The following is a 24,273-nucleotide window of genomic DNA, read 5'->3' on the forward strand; positions in this document are numbered from 1 at the left end:
AACTGAAGGAGGTTTGTTGGAATGTCAGAGAGCTGTTGCACATCATTTTTGCAGAAGTCTTTAGTTCAGACTCTTAACCTGTGCTACTGAGCTGGGCCACTGCCCAGGGGCCAGTAACCAGAGAATGCAGGCTGCACAAGGGTCCTGCCATGAGGCAGGAAAAGAACCAAGGGACCTGATGGTCAATTGACCAGCGTCTCTGACCAGAAGACACCAGTCATCTCGTTTGTGTTCAAACTTGACTCTAGAGAGGGCTATAACCAGTTGGAAGTTTCCCAGCATCTCACAAGTCAGTTTCCTTTCAGAACATGTGCCTCTGTAAAACAGGAATTGAGTTCCTGTGGCTCCTAACAGTCTTCCCAACTGCAATGTTCTCTGAATCATTCTCCCTACTCTGGGAGGAGACTCAGCTTCTCCTTCTGACAGGTTCAGGAGGTCCATCCAGCCCATCCATGAGCTATTCCTGACAATGTCGGCTGAATGCCCTTCTGTGCCCAGCACTGTACCTGCCCCTAGAAGGATGCCAGAGAGGAGACAGTTTTGTCTTTGTGGAGTTGACATTCCAGTCAGAAGACCAGAAACACCATCTGCATAGCCGAAGCTCGATTCCCCTCTCCCTTAACTGCCTGAATCCCCTCTAAACAATGAATGCAGTTGGGAAGGAAGAGTTCCTTTAGCACCCAAAGGGAAGAGAGGCTCAGCCTGTCCCCAGTCCACCCAGCCTATGCAAGGCTTGGGAAGACAGCTGGGAAGACGGGAGAGCCGGCAGAACCCACACTTACCTGAAGCACCAGGAAGGTTGAGTGAGGGAAGGAGATGCTGGCGATGTGAGGAGCACTGGAGCTCCCTGAGGTTTTATACTATTGAGAGAGCCCTGACTCATCTATTGATCCAGGCCAGTGTCTTGTGTTTGGCCTCAGTTATGTGATCTATGATTGTTGGCTCCACCTCTTGTGGATTGCAAGCACAGGGTGGCCCGTTTGTGAAGATTTTGGCATTCTTGAAATGGGCAGCCTAGAGTGTGACTGGCCCCTTCTCTGATGCAACCATGTGTCAGGCTGACCAGCGGGGGATGGCCAGCCAGAATGGATGGCAGGCATTGTTTCTGAAACCTCTGGCATGGGATGCATTCCATAGCCAAAGAACCATGCTTGAGGCATAGGTCCCAGACTCTTGAGATGGTCCAAGAGAGTCAAACTGGAGATCTCAGTCTTTGGTCCAAGTAGTAAGACGTTTCAAATCCCGCTGATCCCATTTCTGTGGAAACCCTTGAACTTTAGAAGAGAACCTGCCTGTCTGTGCCCAAGTTTCTCCCCCAGTATTTCATGTGTGCTTCACTGGGGGTTTCTGTTCCACCCACTGGGTTGTGAGGGTTCCTGTGATGGTGCACGAGCCTCCAGCACCCAGGTCTGGGCTCATACCTTGGACAGTGCTGTAACTAATGAGACACTGGTGGTTACTTTGATTTGTCCCTCTCTTGAGACAGCAGTCTCTGAATCATTGATCATCAATAGTGATTTTCTTTGCAGAGGAGTAAGCGAAAGAGATAGACCATGTGGTCCTTCCCACCGTGGCCCTTGTGGCTTGTGGTTTCGTGCTGCAATGCTGATCCTGGCTTGAGGGGCAGCAGTGGAATGGAATGGACTTGAGGATAGAGGACAGGGTTTGGGTTCTTACTTTGCTACTTAGCAGCTGTCACCTTGGGCGAAGACATGTCACCTATGCAGTGCCTGGACATAGTAGGCAGTCAGTATTTATTGAGCGTTGAGTGAACAAGCTTTCTGAGCCTGTTACCTGGTCTATCAAATGGGAATAGTAACTCCTATTTCACAGGCTTGTCAAGAGCGAATAGTCCTGTAAAGCGTGTAAGCTGATGCTATTCTTTTAATTGTTTTCTCCTAAAACAGTTCATCCTTACTCCAGACTCTAAAATCTTGCACTAGGCTGCCCATTGTAAGGCTCATTTCAAGAACATCATGGTCAGAGGAGTCTGTGGATGGCTTCTTGTCTTCTAGGAAAATAACTCAGAATTTCCCTGTTGACCTTGAGCCAGTAGCATCATCATCTTTGCATATGAAGAACAGCATCTCCTCCCCCCTGCACCTTGTTTCATCACAGGAACTGAATTGCTATTAAGATACCACATTTCAACTTTGTTCCACCCAGCTATGTGTTGAAATGACAGCTTCAACAATAAATTGTTAATTATGTTGGCATTTTTAATGATCCACATGATCCTGATTAGAGTGTGGCCTTCAGAAACTTGTGGCACTAGTTTCAGTTTGAACAGTATGAATCCAGGTGAACCCAGGAGGAACCCAGGTGCTCCCACCCCTGGAGAACACCCTGGAAGGGATCTGGATCGTTTGGAGAAGGCAGGTTTCTCAGCTTGAAGCTGAGGCGTGTTGGAAATTTTGGAGAGAAATAGACCCCAACTAGGTGATTTGCTGTAGGTGGAATAAAGAACAGTTTTATTTCATCAGGCAACTCTGGAGAAGGGGAGTAGGGCTGGGAACATCATTCCCAACAGGAATCTGTAGGCCCACATTGGCCCATGCGTTCACTAGTCCTTAGGAAAAATTTAAGTCAAAGGACGTCAACAGGGTGTTCTTGGGAAGGAAAGTATTAAATTCTGAGATCACAGCCTTCCTGCTTTGTGTGTGTGTTAAAATATCATTTCTTTTAAAAGTGTCAGTGACAGTAGGTTGTAGTTTGATTAATGCCCTTACTTATCAAAATGAAAATTTGGCAATCCTATATGTTTAACCAGTTTTTTGAGGGGAAATATTACTTCTCCATGAAATTCCAAAGTTTGGGAATTTTTTCATGAATCCTGAACTTTGGGAACTTCTCTGTGAACCTCGATGACAGATGACCACAAACAGCTAATAATCTTTAAATTGTCCATGTTGGTTTAGAGGGTTCCTGTGCTTATGAGAAAGAGGTGATTATTTTATGCATTTATTTATAACAGATTTAAGATCCTAATGCTTTATTCATTCATCTATCCAATACCAATGTACTGGGCACTATACTGAGCCTTAAGGAAGAGACAGAATGCTTTCCAAAGCTGCACCCTGATCTCCCTGGTAGATTTGGTGGTGATGGTGCTGGGGTGCTCCGTCTCTGCCTCTGCCACCCTACAGAGCATTCAATAAGGAAAAACTTGTAACTAGTAAGCCTACTTTATTAACATGTGGAAAGGCTCATGACACAACATGATATTGAAAACAGTACCAGGTCTTGTGGCTCTCTCTGAGTTAGCCTTGTCTATGGTGTGAGTATATGAGCCTGTTTTCCCACTTTATCCTTCTGTGCCAGAAGTAGTCCCAGTGGCATATCTGTGTGGATAGCAACTGATGATCACATTTTATCATAACAGTGATGAAATGATAGAGGTTTGTAGAATTATGACACATAGGTATTTGGGGTTTTGTAAGGCTTGGCATGCCAGCTGTTAAGATTTATAGCCTTTGGACTGTTAACACTGAAATGTATGCTTTCTAGCATGCCTGAGTTCTGCAACCTGACAGATTGGGACATGGTTCCTGCCTATATGTGAATCCTGAGAGGGGACAGGCCCTTAAATAAATGTCCCACAGTGCCCAGCGTGGTGCTAGGCATTAAAAGGTGCTCAGTTAAAATCCAGGTGGAATTGAGGGAATTCTTGAGACCCATTCACTGATAGTGGTTGAGAGCTGACCCTCTCAGGGAGGAGGAGTGGAGCGGAAAGTTTCATCTTAGAATGACAGGTTAAACCCAGCTACTGCCTAGCATGAACAAGTCCTTTGTAGGGAATTCCAGGGCAGCTATGCAAGTGATGTTTGGCTAAGGGGATTTCACCCTGCTGCCCCTGCCCCTCCTCTTGATATCTATCTAGAGGGCAGGCCCCATACAAGAGGGGTATGTGTGTGTGTGTGTGTGTGTGAAGTGGTGGTGACTTTTTAGAAAGATGTGGCAGCCCAGGGTGTCAAGGACACACTGGGGCTTAGCCACTAAACCAGATAAATCTTTTGGAGAAAACCCAGGTTCTGACTCATAAATGACAAATTAGCTGGAGACTTGTTCTTCCTGCTTTTCAGTTTAGCTTATCTCTTCTTGAGGGTCACATCTTCCTCATATAGGTATCTTTTTAGGTGCAGGAGAGTAGGAGCTAAAAAAAGCCATGTAGGGATGCTAGTGCTGTCCTCACAAGCTGAAAGGAGGGGCCAGGTAAACCATTCTCAGAAGGTTGCTTCTCTAAGAGGGAGACACAAGCCCTGTCCTTAAGGGGAGATTACAGCTCTTGAGCTTGGGGACCCTCCAGTCTGACAGAAGCCTGCTCAAAACAACCTTAAGTATCTTGAGTCACACACATGCATTCTCATGACTGAGCACTGACTGCATACATAACTGAGGGTACAACAGCAGCAGGTGGTTTGTAAAGAATGAAATGGACACAGGACTGGAGCTTGGGAGGTGTTGGCAGGGTAGAAGTAAATCTAGGAAAGACTACGGCATTGCTTTCATTGGATGGGAACCATATTCTCTCAGAGTCGTGGTCCAGGAGTCTTCTCTAGAGCTGCCAGCATCTGCACCGCCTCTGGCTGCCATTTTCTTCCTCTCTCCAGCCCTCGTGGGCCAGCAGTTTGAAGGGATGGTTGTCCCTGGGTTCTTAAGTGAGAACAGCCTAGAGGTCTGGGAGCAGGACAACTTCCTAAATTCCTCCTCCAGGTAGTTTCCCTGGATCCATTCCAACCACTGGTTACCTCTCTTTTACCACTTTTCACCTCCCAGACCTTTTGAAATGGTTACACTAGTTACATCCTGCTTGTGACAAATCCATTTGATTTGTTTCTTTTTTCTCAAGTTATAACTGTCCTTGAGGCAGTTTCCCCATTAGTTCTTTATTCAGCATCCTAAGATTTAAAGAGCATTTAAAGCCTCCTGGGGCTTGATCAGGACTTGTTGACAGCCCTCTTTTGGGGGCCTCTGCAGCTCCTTATTCCACTGAGCGGGGTAGACCACAGGTGGTTATGTTCAAACAGTCCCAACAAGCTGGTAGATGCCCCCAGAGCCACGCTCGCCTGGGTTCAGATGCTCCTGTGTGGACAGGTTCTTCAGTTAATGGAGCACTGTTGCAACTATGTCTGATCCCATCCTCACAACAGTCCTGTGTGCTCAGTGATATATTTTCCTTATTTCCCAGATGAGCAGGACAGTTTTTCAGGAGCTAATGGATTTTCCCAAATGCTCACAGCCTTTAAGGGGCAAACCAAGATTCAGATTAATTTCTTTTGATGCTCACACTTGTGTTCTTTCCATGATACTATATACCTTTCCTCTTTGGATCAATATAGGCAGAATGAAGGGATAACCTCCTAGTCAGGCTCAGGTTCATGCCTGCTGGGACAGTTTTGTGCTCTGATAGACTGCAGGAGCTGAAAGAACATCATCTAATCATTTGTGAAGAACCCAAGTCCCAGAGAGGTTAAACCACTTCCCATGGCCAATAAGTGTCAGCAAGTAAGTGTCAGGATCAAGATTAGAACCTGGGTCTCTGGACTCCCAGCTCAGGACTCCTTCCACTGTAGATTTGTCATATGGTTTTCTGCTCTCTCCTGACAAGAGTACCTCCAGGCTCTGGTAGCAAGGCCAAGGGTAGTTAAAATGACAGTAAAAGTGTTTCATAGCTAAGCCAACATGCTCAAGGAAGCTGCTGAGCCTGGGTGCTTTAGCCTCTGGGCCTGAAAGTAAATTGCTGATATCACAAGGCCTTTCACAGGTGGGCCCCTGCTGTGTAGCTGGAAGGCTCAGAGCCTATGTCCCGAGTGTCTACAAGCATAGAGGAGCAGTGAGCAGCCTTTGTGGACCAGTTCTGCTCCAGGGAAGGGAATGTTTCAAGGGACTTCTCAGGATATTTGTACATGGTGGTAGTGGTGGTCCAAGAGTGTTGACTCTTTGACTGGACTGTCTGTGCATGCTCTGATATCCATGGGTTGATTATCCATGTTGTTTTTATTGAATACCAAGTCAAAAAGAATCTGGAAAGCAATGACTTAAAGAGAAAACACAAGCATTTCAAACCCGTAGCCTCAAGCATTTTAGGCTATGCCCTGCTTTAGATGGTCTGCACCAGTGTTCATCTCCTTTAGTGGAGATCATTGAAAGTGCCTTTTCCATTTTGGTTTCAAATCCAATTTTGATATGTAAGTGCTATATTCAGGAATTTTCTAGGGCTGCAGCAGCCTTTGAGTGTGACTTCTCTCTTACAGACTGTTAATAGATGTCACTAATGAAGACCAGAAACTGATCCAATCTCTGTCTTGACCAGTAAACCTTGTTCCTCAGACTTGCTGGTTTTCCTTGCTTTTTGTTCATTTTTCAAACTGTACTCCTTAGATGGATGACTTGGGGGCAAACCTTCCCACTGCTTAAATAAGTAAGAATGATTGTGATTTGGTTGGTAGGTCTCTAGTGACTTCTTTGTTTAGTTCCATCCATGTGCTCAGAAAGTCCCCAGATAAGGGACCATGGAATCACTTTTGAAATCAGGTACAGATTCCTATGGCCCCTACTTTTGGTTTAGGAGCATCTGTCAAGCAGAATTGGATCCCCTAAATCTCCATATCCGCATCTAACTCAGGACTGGGACTCTGAGTGAATACTTGACGAATATTTGTTGATCAGCCAAAGAGATGATAAGAATTCATCTTGTAGCCTGGGGAAAATATAGTCTGATTTAGTTTTCCTGTGGAAAGTAGATTAAATAAATTGGCCATGGCAGAATGCCCTCATGTTTTTATCCAGGGTGCTTGATTCCACTATTGTCTCTTGCTTATTATTTTTCAGCACATCCCTCAAATCATGCCTTCCTAGACCCACTGATCAGTTTTCTGGACAGGATCTGAAGCAGAGTCAGGGGAGCTGTGAGGTGCATTAGTCCCTGGTCTGTTCTCAGAGGGCAGGGGCCAGAATCTTTCCTCTTCTGAGGTCTTGGGGTCTTGGGAAACCTGTGCTCTAAACTTGTCCCAACCACCAATGACCTGTGAGCTTGGGCAAGGCACTGTCCCCCCAGATCTCAGTTTCCCCATCTACAAAGTCAAACTGATTTGCTCCCTTCCAGTTTCCTTTTGGCTCCTCTGGACCCAGAGGGAGGAACATAAGAAGAGTGTGAGAGGGAGAGACAGAGAAGAACCTAGGGGAATGACAGGAATCAAGACCTCTGGGAAAACAGCAGGGAACTCTCATACATCCCTGGGTGCCAGCCACAGACTCAAATCAGAGGAATTTTGGGAACGTTTCTCTCCCCAGAGCATTTCCCCACCTGGGCTGACTGTGGAGGAGGAGGGAGGGGTACAGCAGGAGGGCCCGGTGAGGAAAGTAAGTTGGCCTGTGTTATGAGTAATACAGACTTGCAAAGTGTTATTACTCAGGGTGGGTATAATTGCAGGGGATTAAGAAAGGCATGTAGGCAGGCTGTATTGCTTTAGATCCTCCTGCAATTAGCATATGTCACTTTGGGTCCCAGAGGAAGGATTAATTTAGCTCTTGGTGGTGGGACTGGCCTTAAACTCTTATAAGTCATTCTGTGGTAAAAAATGCAAAAAAAAAAAAAAAAAAAAAAAAAAGCCTCACTATCTACAAATAATTTGGAAAGCAGAGAAAAGAAAAAAAAAATCACCTATAATTCCACTACCCAAATACAACTGATATTAATGTTTTGGTGAGTATTTTGGTCTTGTGCTTTTTTTTTTCTTTTTGTTAGTACTTCCCTTTTATATGAGCTCTCAATTTTGTGTGCTGATTTTCCATGTCACACTGTTATGCACATTTCCCCGTGCAGCTCCACGGCTCTACCATCTCTGTAGCCACTGGTTTTTAATGGTGGCTCAGTATTCAGTCTCGCACCCCTAGTCTTACCTCTTAGGTCTTCCAGCTGTCCTGTATCATCAATACCCTTGAGAACTCTTTACTGGATTTCTTTGGGTCCTGGTTGTCTCGCTGAGTAGGCTGCTAGGAGGGGCCGTGCCTTTTTTTTTTTTTTTACAAGGTGTTGGCCTCAGTAGTAGGTGAGTGAGTAAGTAGAAAGGTTGGTTGTGTGAGGAACCCCCCCCAAACCCTTTACTTTTTGTCCCTCCAGATTCTTCTCATGCAGAACCTTGGCCTCAGTTCCCCCAGACTCTGTCTGGCTCCATAGAATCATTGTTTTCCCCTGAAATGTCATCTTCATCTTGTCTTCTTACATGCTATCTTCTTTCCACAGGGTTCTGGGCTTCTTTGAGGATTACCCTGGGAATGTGTGGTCTAAAACAACCCCCTTTGGTGTGTGAGAGGGTATGGGGAAAGGGAAGAGAAGGAGCCAAGAGTTCAGTGGGGAAACAGCACACAGGGCACATGAAAAAGAAGTTACTCAGAATGCAATGCATTACCGAGGGAATGAGGGGATGCAGAGAAAAGCAACTGGAAAAATCTTTTGGAAGATAGAGTGTACCTGGATAGAATGATGACTTCCAAGAGGTGATTGGATTGGGAAACGGTGGATGCTCTAGAGAGATTTCTCCAGATTTGGGCTTTGGCTGTCACACTACATTCATGTGTATTTGCGTATGTGTGTAATGTGTGTTTTGTGTGACATGTGGACTTATCTCTGGGTGTGTGTGTGTGTGTGTGTGTGTGTGTCTTTTTCCTCTCCACAGAGTCCTCTGCCCTCCAAAGACCAACATCTCTCCTCACACCCCACTCTCCCACTGAACCTGTTCCTTCTCACGTGGAAGGCTGGCAGAACTGTAGGTCCTCCTCCCTGGCCCCAGGATTGTTCTCTGATCTTTAGTTGTTGGCCAGGTCTCAGTGTCCACATTAATTGCACTCTGGATCGAGCTGACCCATGTCATACTCCATGATTTCTATCTCTGGCAGTGGCAGTGGGTTTGCCCTAATTACACCATTCTTCTGCTAAAAATCTGCAGTATCTTCATATCAGGATGAATTCCAGATTTCTTAGCCCAAAGGGTCTTTTGTGGTTTGGTTTCTACCCACCTCTGACCACTCCCTGTAGGAGCAGTTTGCTCCAGCCAAATTCAACAACTGCTCCCTTAACCCTCATGGAGGCAGGTTGTCTTTAATGCCGTGGTGTCTTCTCCTGTGCCTTTCCCTCCACCTGTGAATGCCCACCTTTCGCTTATTTGCCTAACTAATTTCTCTGCCTTTCAACTCTCCATCAGACATCACCCAGGAAAAATTCCCCAACACCCCAGGCTGACTGAGAGAGCACTTCATTTTGCAGTTCAGCAATCCCATTTCCCAGTAGACTAAGGTCCCCTTGGAGCGGGGCTAGGTCACGTTCATTGTCTTGCACTGCAAGCATCCAACAGGTGCCTGGCGCACCCAGAGTGAATGCTGGTAGGATGAATGGATGAAATATTCCACACCTTCTACCCCCTTCTGGAGCGGGTAGTGACCTGGCTATTAGGCATGTTAGCCTGAGTGGGGAAGAAATTAAGTCTTCGTCCTATTTTCACCATCCCAACAAGATTGTCTGCATCTGGGGGGCAGGATGGCATTGACACTCTTCGTAAAGCTGGAGCCCATGGGCACACTGGGCACCGAGCTAATGTTTGTTGAAAGAAAGAAGAGGAGAAAGAAGGAAAGGGAGAATGGAGGGAGGGAGGGAGAAAATGAAGGCAGAAAAGAGGAAGGATGTTTCAGAATCTGTAACAATGCTGGTTTGAGTCCAGTGAGAATACTGTCTCTCCCAACACAGCCCTGGGCTCTCTCATCTAATTCTGGCAACTCCAAGAAATCCTAATGCCTCTGTGGTCAAAATGGGGAAGACAGTCCATATTACAGAGTTTTAAAAGTTTGTAAGTGGGTGTCAGCACAAGGTTTTGAATTATTTGTGTGATTTCTTTAGCACTATGATCATGATATTAAAATGTGATTAAATCATTTATTGTATTTATTTGCTCTCCATGATTAATTAGGACATTTATTCCTCATATTCCCTGCTGGGTCCCGTATGGATTACAGTGGAGTTAAATAAAGTGAGGTATGCTTACCACCGGTTAATCACGAACCTTTATTTTAATAACCGTGCATTACTTAAAAAAAAATTGTGTGCATTACTTTTAATGTGTATTAGAACAAGCAATTCAGATTTATGATTTTATTCATATTATAGCTTAGGATGCAAGAAGGTGGTATTGTGATGACACATATTTAAAAATAAATTGGTAAAAAAAGAAAAAAAGAAACTTAAAAAAATAAAAAAATAAAAAATTGGTCTCTCTCATTGATATGAGATAATTAGAATAAGCAAACTCATAGAGTCAGAATCTAGAATGTTGGTTAGCATAAGATGGGATGGGGAATGGAATGGGGAACTATAAAAATAATAAGTAAATTTGTCTAAATAAAGATAGTGAGTTATGCAGGTGGTACATAGATATGGGAAAAACTATGAAGGAGGTCTGTGAGTTATTGAGGCTTAGGAACAGTAGATTACAGCCTGGGACCTGCTACTCTCTTTAGAGGGTCCCAGGTGTTCTCCTGGGAAATAAAGGCTTGTGGTGTAGGGGTCCTGCCCTAGTGCTCAGCTAAGCAGGTAAGGTTCAGATGTGTGAGAGCAGATTCATCCCTCCCCCAGCTGAAACAGATCCTTGGACTTGAGGGCAGACTAAGAGGCAGGAACTGACCCAAAGCATCTGTCTGTCTTTGGAGGTAGACCCAGAGACACGCTATGAAGTAGGCAGTTTGTCCTTGGAGCTCCCAGCCCAACCTTTAATGGCCCCAGCCTCTTCCATTCTGCCTACAGCTCATGATCGAACATGGTCCCTGGGCTTTGATGAGAATTTAGGGACTGAATTGGGTGTTGGAAGACCTGAGGTACCATCTTGGTTGTTTCACTTGTCAACTATGGGACCACAAGTAGGTTGCTTAACCTTTCTGAACCTATGTTTCTATGGGTAGAATGGGTTTAATTTGCCTACTTTTTGAGGATGGTGTGAGGTTCAAACAAGATCTTTTACATGGAAAAGCTATTGAAAAAAGGTAGGTGCTTGATTAAATGTTTGCTAAATTCAAGGAAAGCCTCTATAATCATCTAAATTATAATGTGAGGATCTGATAGAAGCTTAAAATGGGTCCCCGTCCAGGGGGCATAAAGTTTTATAAAAATCAGAGTTATAATTGAAAGGATGAAGCTCTTACGGTAAAATGTCAAGTACCAGTAAGGGAGTGTTGGGGGAGTGACCAGGGGAAATATTCCAGGGGTAGATTTTGTCAGGTGGAACATTCACCTTCCCTAGGGTTGATGGTGGATTAGGGTCTGGCTAGCTCTGTCCAGTTCTCTCTCATGTTCTTATCTGAAGCATTCATTTGGAACTTAATAGTATTATTACTAATGATAATAGCTACCATTTGTTGAGCACATAGTATGTGCCAGGCACTATGTTAACTGCTCTCCACATGTTATTTCATTTAAGTCTCACCACACCCTGTGGTACTGCTGTCCGCATTTTATAGATGACAGAAGTGAGGTCTGGGGAGCATAAAGAACTTGTCCAAGGTCACATGCTCAGAAGTAACTGAGCCAGGATGATAGGCAGGTCTTTCTGACTCCAAAGCTTGTTCTTGTTAACAACTCTGCTATCCTGTGTGATACAATTGTGTACCAACATCAGCATCAATAAGTATTTTCTGAGCACTGTCTAGTTTTGACATACTACTCTAAACATAGCCAAAATAGAACAAAAAATATAGCTGGCCCTTGTGAAACACACTTTATAGTAAGATGAGATAAATTCTAGGTTTTATGCAATGACAGGCAGCTCACTCCACATTGTGTGATCTCAGTTTCTCATCTGAACTCATTTAAATGGGCTGGAATAGCTGATCTCCAAATTCCCTTCTGGTTCTGATAAGACTCCATGAAGGAATGACTAGTTGCCTCCAGTCTCTCACAGTTCCTCTCACACCTATATGGTGCACAAAAATGCTGTCAACTTTATTTGCCCCTTGACTGGTGGACACACTCCCACTGAGGCCACTAGCATTGGGTTGAGGGAGCAAGGTGGAGAATTCAGCCCAGGAAAACTTTGGGTAAGAAGGTCACTTTTCTGGGTTTGGTTCTTCAGCTCTGGTTTTCTGAGGAACCCAGAAAATTAAGGAACATATGAAGCTGGATGAAAACTGATTTATTACACTTCCATAATAGAATGGGGTAGACGATTGTGAGTCCCTTCAGCAGGGGATGCTCAAGCTTTGGGACCCCAAGTCAACACTCGTTTGGGTTTGATGGGAAGGGGGCTCTCAGCCAAGCCATATATTACCTCTTCCTAAAAGCCTCTCCCAACAGAGTTATATATGTCCCTTTTCTTTGCTCCTATAGTTTTCTTTGAGCATACCTCATACTTCTTTTTTAAACCCTCTTTCCATATTGTGTTTAAATTAGATATAAAGTTTATGTCCCTTGCTGGACTAAGAACTCCTTGAAGGTAGGACTGAAACTTATTGATCATTGAAATTTCAGTACTTAGCCCAGTGTCTGTCACACAGTGGTGCCTCATAAATGTGGGTTAAACAAAACTAAGTTGGAACATCCTAACCAAGGTGATTATACCCAATAGGGAACAGATAACCAGACTTTAAGAGAAAAAGAGGAGGAAGAAGAGAGAGTATTAATTTTAGTAGAAGCTTGGCATTTGTGGTCTTGGGAGGATGCCTTTTCATTGGAGGATGACTTGGCCCTCGTGAGCCCATCGTCCAGCCCAGCTTGGGGGCCCTTGGCACCACCATCACCACCATCATTATCATCACCACTATCAACAGGACACTCAGATGCTACACTTAACCCCCAGCCTTGCTGAGCACAGTGTCAGGTCTGGAAAACTCAATGAAACCCAGAGGAAGGCACCAGGAGGAGACAAGAGCAGGGCGGCACTATTTGCTGCTCTCATACCTAATCCCCCAGTGAATCAAATGTGAGACAATGGAAGTGTTTCAGCCAAGCCCTTGGATGATGGAGACGGAATTAGCCTGGTTCAAGTCCAAATTACTTGTGTTTGCTGGAATGAGTTTCAGAAATGCCACTGAGTTCCAGAGATGCTGTCCGTGGCTGTTGTGGTTACACTGTGTTTGGAGAGTTTATTGTAAGCACAGAGATTTGTTTATCTTTCAAATAAATTGTTTTCTGATCCCTGAGCGTATTTGATCACCTTGTTACCTGTGGCAGAACAGGCCAAGGGCCCCTCCGTGGGCTGTGTCTTTGGAGGTGTTGGGCCCGCTGTGGCTGATGGGGCTTTGCCACCACCACTGATGTGGCCTTATGCTCCTACTGGGTGACCTTTCCACATGAGAAGTGGCAATTAGGGCCAGGTTCTGACAGGTCTGGCTAAGGCTTGCCCAGGGTGGGCGAAGAGGGACTCTTAAGAGCCTGCATTGGTGTACTTTTCTTTCTCTCTTCCAATTTTTCTTTTTATCAGGTGTGCATAGGAAATTCCTATTGTGACCAAATCGAACATGGAGTAGACATGGAAGGTTAAGACCCAGAATAAACTGTGGCTGCAAAGGAGCAAGTCAAGTTCAACCCCTCTAATTTCAACATCACTACCATCACCACCATGTCTATATTGCCATTACTTTCAATGCTACACCAGATGCTAAATACTATATTGTTATCTGCTAGAACAGCATCATCATTACCACTATCCCCAGTCCTATCACTGTGGCCCCCACTCACTCTATTACTACCAGCACCACCACTACGTTTACCATCTCCACCGCCTCCTACAACATAACCACTGTCACCACCACTACTACCTCTGCTACCTCCACCACTGTCATCATCACCACCACCTCCATCATCTCCATCACCTCCAATACCTCTACCACCTCTAGCATCTCCACTACCCATCAACATCACCTCCAACACCTTTACCACCTCCACCAGCATCATCACCATCACCACTACCTGTATCACCTCCATCATCTCCACCACCTCCACCACCTCCAGCACCATCATCACCATCATTGCCACCATCTCTATCACCTTCACCACTACCAACATCACAACTATAATCACAACTACTATAACTGCCACTTCCACTTATCTCCACGATTGCCATCCCCACCACCTCCACTACCACCACCACCAAAACTTGTTCCACTCCACCATCTCCACCATCTTCCTCATCTCCACCACTATCACCACCATCACCATCACCACCGTCATCACCATTGCCATTGCTTATCACCACCACAGCTAGCAAGAAGAGAAGAATTAGGGGTTGCTGGGTAGCCATTTTCAAATAATTTAAAAGACTGTGAAGGAATGGTTAAAGCTGCTTTGTATGGGTAAAGAAGATAGAATTAGAAAAATGGACAGAGATTATAAGAAATTGTCATTATATTTGGGTAAATGCAAGCATAGTTTTTCATGTAACTAAGGGAGATGGAGAAGGGGTATGAAGTTTGGGGATAAAAGATGATGAGTTTAATTTGGGATTTGGTCCATTCTGGGATGGTCCAAAAGGTGGTCTAATCCAGTCACTCACTGATGCTTGAGCCCTTCTGTAGAATCCATTAATAGTGGCAATCCAAGCTATTTATCTTCTCTCCTTTTAGGATTAGGCCTCTCATTTAATCCCAAAGTAGCCAGTTCCTTCTGACTATTTTTATTTTCTAAGTTTTAAATCATTGCTACAATACTAGAATATATTGTCTTTTAAAAATTTAAAACATTTTGAATCTGGGTGAGGTTTTTCTCCCCAGTCACCAATCCCAGGCCCTCCTCATTTAGCCTCTTCATGTAGGCAATCAGTGTTATGATTTGGTGTGATTTTTTTGGTAGATCCTTTTCTCACTTTTGAAACAATATAGCATTGCATTGTGTGTATATTTTACACGAATAGTATGCTATTTTTTTTTTATCACCTGACAATAAATTAACGCAATGGTTCAGATGGACACTGGAGCACGACTACCTGGATTCACATCACCGCTTTGAGATTTGCTAGTTATGTGATCTGCGTTACCTAACCTCCCTGGGCCTCAGTTTCCTCACTTGTAAATTGGAATAACAGCAGACCTACATCCACAGAGTTCTTGTGAGGATTAAATTAGTTAATTTATGTAAGCATTTAGAACAGTGCCTCACACATACTGTTGACAGGTATAAAGTCACATTATTGCTTTTCACCAGACCTTAGTAATTCAAAGGTTGGATCTGCCAAAATTAATTTAGCTATTCCTATTTTGATGGACATTGAAGTTGCTCTGATTTTTCGTTGTTGCAAACAAGGCTTCAATGCATATTTTTATTTATGTATCCTTATACTCATGGATTCTAGTTTCTTAAAGGTAGGTAAGTAAAGTTGCTATATATCATCACTTTAAAGGTTTTATTAGAAAAAATTAATTATAATTAGCAGATACCTGCCTCTTGCACCTTCCCACTTGTTGGTTTTACTTCTGTTCCCTTGGGAAGCCTGAGCCATACAGCAAACTCTGAGGTAGGAGATCCTAGTGATTAGGGCTAAAGCCCCCAGGTTCAGATTAATTTTGGCAGCGTGTGGGATCACATTTTTTGGGAGCTAACTACATACCAAGCCCTTTTCTCAGCATTTATATATAATAACTTATTTATTTCCTATGTGTAGATATCTTGGCTAACCTCACTTTACTCATGAGGAAATAAAGGCCAAAAGAAGCAAAGCCATTACTCCAGGTCACACAGTTGTAAGTGGCAGATCCCTCACATAGTTGTGAAGGTCAAGTCAGCTAGTCCATGTAAAGCTCTTTGTATAGTGCCCAGCACACAGGAAACAGTTAGTAATGCTGGTATTATACTAGGGTGGAGGCAGCTGATTATTGTCACCATTACCCTCACCACCCTCAGACTACTGTGGAGCTCATCTCTGTGGCTTTAATTTAGTTTGTTTCAATGGTAATGAAACTATGGTTTCAATTCTGGGTTGATCAATCTGTCTTACTCTGCTTTGTAGCTGTGGATCACTTTTTGAGGGGACTTGCTGAGAAAGAGGCCATACTTAGCATCGGTGATGTTTGCCCACAGATAACATCAATGCAAATATAGTTAAATGCAAATGTAGATATATTTAAATACTAATATATGATGGAGCAGAAACTGATGAGATGTTGAGTTATGCTGGATGTCCAGGAAAGAGACTAAGGGGGGCAAACCTTGCACCTGGGACGTGATGGAGGACAGATACGCTCATTTGGAGTGCTGGAGTGTTGAAGGCAGACTGGAAAAGGAATTTCCTTCTGAACCGGAGAATTGTGCTGATGTAAGAAAGCAACGGCAGTCACCAACCATTTATGCTGTGACAGAAGTCAGGGATACAAAAATGAACAAGACACAGCCCCTACCCTCAAGAAACTCACGTTGTCCCATAGGAGAAGAAATGTAAATAAATGATATCAATTCAGGTTGGTACATGTGGACAGACTCCAGAGACACATATGAAGCATGGTGGGGGCAGCAAGAGGGGGTCTTCCTGGAGGAGAAGATGCTTGAGTTAGAATTCTTCAGAATGTGTAGGAGGGATGAAAAGGGTTGGGGAGGAACTCCAGGCAGAGGGGAGCATGTGCAAAGGTGTGGTGGCATCACACAACAGGGCGTGCCGGGGACTTGCTCAGTTTTGGCATGACGGAAGTGAAGGGGTGTGTGGGGAGTGGAGGGGAGCAATGAGTCAGATCGTGCAGGCATTTGAGAGCCACCTTAAGGCATTTTGACTTTTATCTTAAAGGATATGGGCAGCCACCAAGGTTTTTTTTGTTGTTGTTGTTTTTACTTAGTATTTTTATTAGTTTAATCCTAAATTCAGTGATTAATTTTTGGGAACTGACATTTTGCAACCATTTATTTCACATTGTGTTCTTTCTTTCTTTAAAAATTTTATTGTGGTTGTATATATGTATCTTAAAACTTCCCATTTTGATCATTTTTAAGTGAGTAATTTGGTAACATTAATTACATTCACAATGTTGTACTACCCTCTCTACCAGCTATTACCAAAACTTTGTTGTCACCCCAAACAGAAACTCTGTGCCTATTAAATATGAACTCCCCATTACCCCTTCTCTCTGGCCCCTGGTAACCTCTAGTCTACTTTCTGTCTGTAAATGTTCTAATTCTATATATTTCACATAAGTGGAATCATATATTATTTGTGCCTTCATTTCACTCAACATGATGTCTTTATGGTTCAACCATGTTGTCTCATATCAGAACTTCATTACTTTTTATGGTTGAAAAGTATACCATTTTATGTATATACCACATTTTGTTTATCCATTCATATGTTGATGACCATTTGGGTTGTTTCCACCTTTTGGCTTGTGTAAATAATGCTGCTATGATCATTAATGCTCAAATATCTGTATGAGTCTCTGTTTTCAGTTCTTTAGGGTATATATCTAGAAGTGGAATTGCAACTGCCAAACTGTTTTCCACATTGGTTGTACCATTTTCTATTCCCACCAACAATGTATAAGGGTTCTCATTTCTCCACATCTTCACCCATGCTTGCTATTTTCTGTTTCTTTAATAATAGCCATTGTAGTGGGTGTGAAGTGGTATCTCCTTGTGGTTTTGATTTGCATTTCTCTAATGGCTAACGATGTTTAGTATCTTTTTGTATACTACTTAGCCATTGCATATCTTCTTTGGAGAAATGCCTTTTGAAGTCCTTTGCCCATTTTAAAATTGGGTTGTTTGTCTTTTTGTCGTTGAGTCCAAGGGGTTTTTAGATAGTTAAGAAGCATGATTGTATCTGAATTTTAGAAGATAATTTCTTTGAATGTTGACATCCTGAGGGAAAGCCTGACTGCCTTAAGGTGGGAGCAGGCTTGTATCGGAAAGAAAGCGCAGGGGAGACTGGAACGAGGCAGGTGCTGGGAAATGTTAGTAACAATGACTGAGTTTGACTAGCTACTGGTCTGCCTGATGATGCCATGGGGATCAAAAAAAGCATTGATTACCTTTGTCATGACCACTAGTCACAAGGTTATTTTATTAATCCTTAAACTAACTTGTGAATTTGGTTGTTGTTACTCCCATCTTACAGCTGAGCAAATTAAAGCTCAGATAAGTTAAGGAAATCATTTCACATCACATAGTTTAGTTTGTAAGCACTAGAGTGTTTCCTTGAACTTACTCACCCTCCAGAACTCTTTGGCTGGCGGCAACTATCTTCAGAAGGCACGAAGAGTGTAGTACTGAGTTTGTTATGCCACATTTCCTGAATTGATCTGTGAAGGTGCAGAAAGCAGGAACCCTGCCTGTAATGAAGTTGGTCTGTGTCCCCAAATGACTCATTCTGTGGTAAAGTGTCCCTGGGGGCCCTGCTTGGTGTTGGAGGTGATTGGAGGCCCTGCTGAAAGGAGGGATGTGGAGAGAACTAGGGAACCAGAGTGTTCTCCAGGCTGCTCGTTTCCCCCCAAGGTGGAGGTGGCAAGTGAGACCTGCAGGTTTGCAGAGGGGATCAAGGGCCTATGGCTTCATCACAAGGGAAAGGCTGGATCAGCACAAATCCATCACCCTTTCTGGAAAAACTGCTCCCAGGACATACCTGACTCTGCCTATACAGCTCAGCACAGCAGTTTGGCAACCCTGGCCCCTCAGGTCCTGCCACCCTTTTCTTCTGCAAAGTTTCAGTGGTAAGAGAAAGGGTGGGTGGGGCTATGGTGAAATGGGGTGCAGCCCCACCCCACCCTGCAAGGCATCATCAGGATCCTACGTCTTAGGAACTCTTTAGGGACCCCAGCCTATGAGTTTGGGCAGGTAGAGAAGCCTTCCAGGTTCCTGAGCTCCACACCTTTAATTCTTTGGCTCTTATGATATTTCATTTGCCCTTCAGGAGGTGTCAGCCACCTTGCCAAGAGTTTTACAACCAGCACCTGCTTTTATCTCCACTATGAGCATTATAAAGTTTTATCCATTTTTTCAGATAAAAATCTGAGGCTGCCGCCTGCCATGTCCATTGCCATTCGATGCACAGAGATGGGCACTGTTCTCGATGCTGGGGACACAGAAGAGGACATGGCCAATAGGGCCTGTTACTGCAGCACCAGGCAGGCTGCAAAGAGGATCAAATGAGGTAATGGGCATGAACATGCCTGATAGACCGTAAAGTGCCATATGCCTCCAGGGGCCAACATCCAGCAGGAGCAAGGGTTCAGCGAAAGTTGTGTAACACTGCCCGGTGTGGACCAGGAAGCTCCAGATGCCTCCACTTGTGACTGCCCAGCCATAAAACTCAATCTGGCAGCCAGTGGTCAGGGCTTTCCAGGTGCTAGGGGCAGAAGGAGCAGAGTCCTGGTGCCCAATTTTCACAAGCTGCAAAGGGTCGCCCTCCCCCAACTCATCTCCCACCCCAGTGTCCCAGCTCCCTCTGCCCTGGCTGGGAAGGAGGCCAGCAGAGAAAGGCCAGTTGCCTGGCAGCCCCTCGTCCTGGTGTGGGGTGGACAAGCACCCTGTCTTCTGGACTGTGCTCAAAGGTCTGAAAAGCACAAGCACCTGGAGAAAGCTGGAGAGTTTTCATGAATTAACTCTTAATTTACTAATTTACATTTCTGATGAACTGTCATCTCCTCAATGCTTCAGTCAAGAATCTTTTTTTGTTGTTTTTTATATTAATATATTGTTCTCAAACCCAAAGCAAAGGGTACGTGTATTACAAGCTTTATGAAATAGAAAACAAAACAAAACAAAAGAAAACAGAAGCATGTCGATCAGATGTGATAGTCAAAAGACCACTTTTTTTCTTTCTTTCTTTAAAATAATGAACAAAATATGGCTTTTGATCACAAATGGAATGCACACTTACTTAGAACATTTCTAAAGTATAGAAAACAAATAATAAAATAAAAATTATCTGTAGGCCTAGATTATATTGGTACTATTTTAGAATATACAGTTCCATATTTATTATTTTGGAGCCCACTTTTTTTCACTTAACAATATGCCATTATTTTTCTACAGCATGCTTTAATTACTGAACAATATTCCATTGCATGGATATTGCCTTTGTTTTGCTTTTATAAAATTGTTGCAGTAAACATCCTTGTACATAAAAGGTTGTAAATGTCATGTACATGCAAGTTTGTAACTATCACCAATTGCTTTCTTATGGTAAATTCTTAGAAGCAGGATCCCTGGATTCCAGCACATCGATTATGTTTTATGTATATGTAAGGACACAGGCTCTAGAGTCTGACCACTTAGGACTGCATCCCAGCATTGCCCCCTGGAAGTAGAAGGGCCCTGGGGGATCTCTCAGTTGTTTGGTTTCCTCACTGGTAAATATGGATAATAACAGTACCTGTTGCTATGAGACACACTTAGATCATGGCCTGGCCTGGAGTCAGCTGGAAGCTCTGGACCATCATCATCATCATCGTTATTACTGCTGTTGTGATGGTTGCTAATGTGTCCTCCTGAAATGACCCAGTTGAGACTCCCACCAGCATTGTATGAGCATGTTCATTTCCACACACCTTTGTCCACGTTGGGTGTTATCGTTCCTTTTACTGTTTCATTGTTTGCCAATCTGATGTTGTTGCTTTGATTTTACGTCTTTGATAAGTATTGATGAGCTTTTTTTTTTTTGGTGTCTTTATTGGTATTTGTTTATTTTGTAAATTCCTTGTGCAGGATTTTTCCCCCTATTTCTAGTAGACTGCTTATCTTTTCCTTATTGATTTCTTCTTCAGTATATTAAAGACATTGATCTCTTGTTGGTCATGTATGTTGTAAATGTATTTTTCCAGTTTTGTTGTACTATTTAATTTTGTTTATATTTGTGTATACAGAAAAGGTATTTTTCCTTGTTGCTGTTACCTTCGTTTGTACATGTGGAAACCCACCATGAGATCAAGTAAATGTTTACCTCGATTTTTCCAATTTTTAGTTTTTATAATTTTTTCGTTTACCCTTTGAGTTCAAAGGCAATTAATTTTGAATTTTAATTATTTCTCCAGCATTTTGCTCTATTATTTATGAGTTATTATCCATTAAATTATATAGTCCTGGTTTGTTTCTTGGCTATATCTTCTGTTCCTTTGAGATTTCTGTCTCTTCCTACGCCTGTAACACACTATTTTATTTTTTTTTGTAGTTTTACAAAATACTTTAATATCTGGAGATACAAGTCCATCTTTGTTAGTGTCTTTTCAAATATTTTCTTGGGTTTTATCACCTGATTTTTTTATAAATAAACTCTAGAACAATTTTGTCACTTCTTAGAAGAATACAAATTTTGGTTAGGGTTGCATACATTTTATAAATTAATTCAGAGAGAACTGATATTCATTTTACATTGATTACATTTTCCTATCTAGAAGCATAGAAGTTCTTTTTTATTTAATCAGGACTGTTTTTTAAAAATAAGCCTTTAGTTTTGAATAGTTTTAGATTTACAGAAAAGTTGCAAAGTTGTCTGATGTTCTCCTCATGATTAGACCATATATATATATATATATATATTAAGATCATGGTAGTTAGGGAAAAGAGGAAATCAAAATAACTTACAGAGCTCTCAATATTTGAAAGGTAGAAACATACCAGTTACTCAAGGAAGACAATTTTTTTTTTTTTTAAATGTCTATTAGTGGGAGCTTAAAGAGGCATTGAGTGACACAGAGCACCATGTCTCTATTAGGAGTGTGGTGGATACCAGAATCTTCTCATGGTCGCTTTTCATTAAGACCTGCATACAATCCCCAGTCAGAACGCTAAGTGTCAACCCAGTGAAGGTCATTTTTTGAGCAGCTAGATTAATGCATTTAGCTGTTTAGTCTTCTGATTGCCTAACTTGTCCTACGTATAGAACTTAGAGGAGTGGATGGACAGCATCTTCCTCAGAGAGTTTCCCGGTGTTGAGGAATAAAGGCTTAGAGTCAGACTGCCTGGGTTCAAATCATGGCCCTGACTTTGCCATCTCTAAATGGTAGTGTCCTAATCTCAAGATGAAGGAAACGGTAGCACTTACTGTTGAGCTGTTGTATGGATTAGACGACACGGCACACCATAAATGAACACCGGTGATAGTTATGGTGATCAATATGATTTTCCCAGCTGAGCGTGCTGATGGGCTCTGCACATCTGAAGGGTTCAAGTTCTGCACCTTCTGAGCCTGAAGTGCCTGAAGTGCTGTTAAGGGTATTTTCATATGCTTTGGAAACCAGAGGAGTAAGTAGCAGGATTGATAATGTATTATGGAAATTGAGAAGCCAAACCAGGCCTTGAACCTAGATAGAAGGCTTCCTGCCTCTGAATGGAGCTGGATCTCTGCGCCACCTGCAGGTAAGGCTGGGTTTTCCCTAGGAAGCAGTTTAGCATTTGCTGTAACCAATGTAGAAGTGCTTGGCTGAGCCCCCAGCCTGTGCTGCAGCACAAGCAGAATGATTTTGCTCTGAAACCAAAAAGTTTGCCTTGTCTAGAGAAAAACTTCTGCAAGTTTTTCTGAGCCGATTGGTTCTCTTTAGGCGCCTCTGTTGTGACTTATTTGCAAAATGCTCTCCCATTGCTACCCTCAACCCACCCCTTCTAGGAAACAATGCACAAGTTTGCTTCATGGAACTATTGAGTGTTGATCAGTTGAATTTTGGAGGACATTTTCCAGAGACAGTCATTTTGACTTTGTTGTAATTAATGTTGATCCATATTCTCTAGAAATAATTAGATTCTATGACCTTGTCCCTTGAGGGCTTTCCTGAAACATGATATTAGAATGACATCAGCCATCTTCCAATTCTGCCTGGCAGGAGGACACAAATCCATTTCATCTAAATTTGCTATTAAATAAGTAAGATAATTATGAAGGGGATGCCGAAACATTATCATATTAGTTTTTGGAAATGTCTTGCCACCTAAAATATAGCAGTTACTTAGAAATTTGGACACTGTCAAACATTAAGGACTGAATGTTTACCCTAAGCTTATACAATTTCTGAGCCCATGGATGATTTTGATGTGTAGAGACTGAATTACATTTGTGTTTTTGGGTTCATGCATGGGCTTGGTGTCACTGAGCCTTTGATGTTCCGAACTTTGAGAGCGGAGCAAAAGTTTTGTGGGTACACACTTCAGTACACTTATTTGATCAATAAGGACACTGAAAGCACAGGTGACTTACACGAAGTTCGTATGTACTGTGAATTAGAGGCCATGCTGAAACTCGGGTCCCAAGTGCATTTTTTCTTAAGCTACAGCTCAACTCTCATCGTCTATGAATTCATTTCTTCACCCACCTCGTCAGTTTTTCACTCCTCCCTCTTGTCACCTTTTTAAGCTAGACATTTTTTCTAACACTGTATTTCCTTCATTATCTTTATCCTCTTCTATGTCTGCATCACTGGTAGTCTTTGAGCCCCTTGAGGGTAGTGACCTTGTCTTATTCTTCTCTGGGTTTCTTGACACTGGTTCCATACCAGGTGCAGAAAGCTCTCATTAAATTCTTGTTGGAATGAACAGATGAATGGCCACACCATGCCAATTTCATGAGTAGTTTTCACATTTGAATTCAGCTGTCAAGCATTCTTTATGCCAGGGATTTGCCACTAGTCTGCACTGTGGAGCTGAAGACCAGGTCTTCTTCTCTTGGGACCTTGTATTGGGGTGCTCTGGATGGCTCCAGTTGTTTCATACATGTTTGGATTATTTCTCACTCTAAGGTCCATTCAATGCTGACTCCTATTTAATGCCACTTGATGTCAGAGATAGAAGGGAACTTAAAGGCCATCTGGGACAACTCAGTCCATTCACAGATAAGGGCCTTATACCCCAGCTCTTATACCTACTGCAGAGCTGGAACCCAGAGGGCAATCAGATGGGGTCGGTGATTTTCTTTCTTATGAAGCTGAGACACAGAGTGGACCTTTTATACTATTTGAGGCCCTGGGTGGAAGAGTCAATGAGAACCACCCACCTTTGGCTTTAGCAATATCTGGAACTGTGACAAAGAGCTGGATTTGTCATCTGGAAGTTTCAAGTAGAAGCAATGATAATTATATCAACCGATCCTCCTCCTTCTTGCTGCCTCACATCCGGCCTGTCAAAAAACGCCTTGCACAACTGTCCGCATCTTTTCCATGCACTTGGGGCAATTCTCTCCATGAGTCAGCTCTGCTGAGTGGCATCGTCACTCATGTGGCTGTGGACTTGGCATGTCATCTGACGTCTGTAGTGGTGGGGTGGGTGGCCCTGATGAAGGCTTAGGGATGTGTGAATGTGAGACAGGTCACATTCCAAGTAATCTGTCACCATCCCCA

General features: G+C 43.1%; 1 protein-coding gene across 3 annotated transcripts in view; it reads left to right on the forward strand.

The window, feature by feature from the left end:
- LOC119526654 (small proline-rich protein 2E-like) overlaps positions 1–24,273 on the forward strand; it is a 215,214-nt gene that overhangs the window by 648 nt on the left and 190,293 nt on the right. The window lies entirely within an intron of this gene.

The sequence above is a fragment of the Choloepus didactylus genome, chromosome 2 (genome assembly GCF_015220235.1).
Source record: "Choloepus didactylus isolate mChoDid1 chromosome 2, mChoDid1.pri, whole genome shotgun sequence".
Taxonomy (NCBI): Eukaryota; Metazoa; Chordata; class Mammalia; order Pilosa; family Megalonychidae; genus Choloepus; species Choloepus didactylus.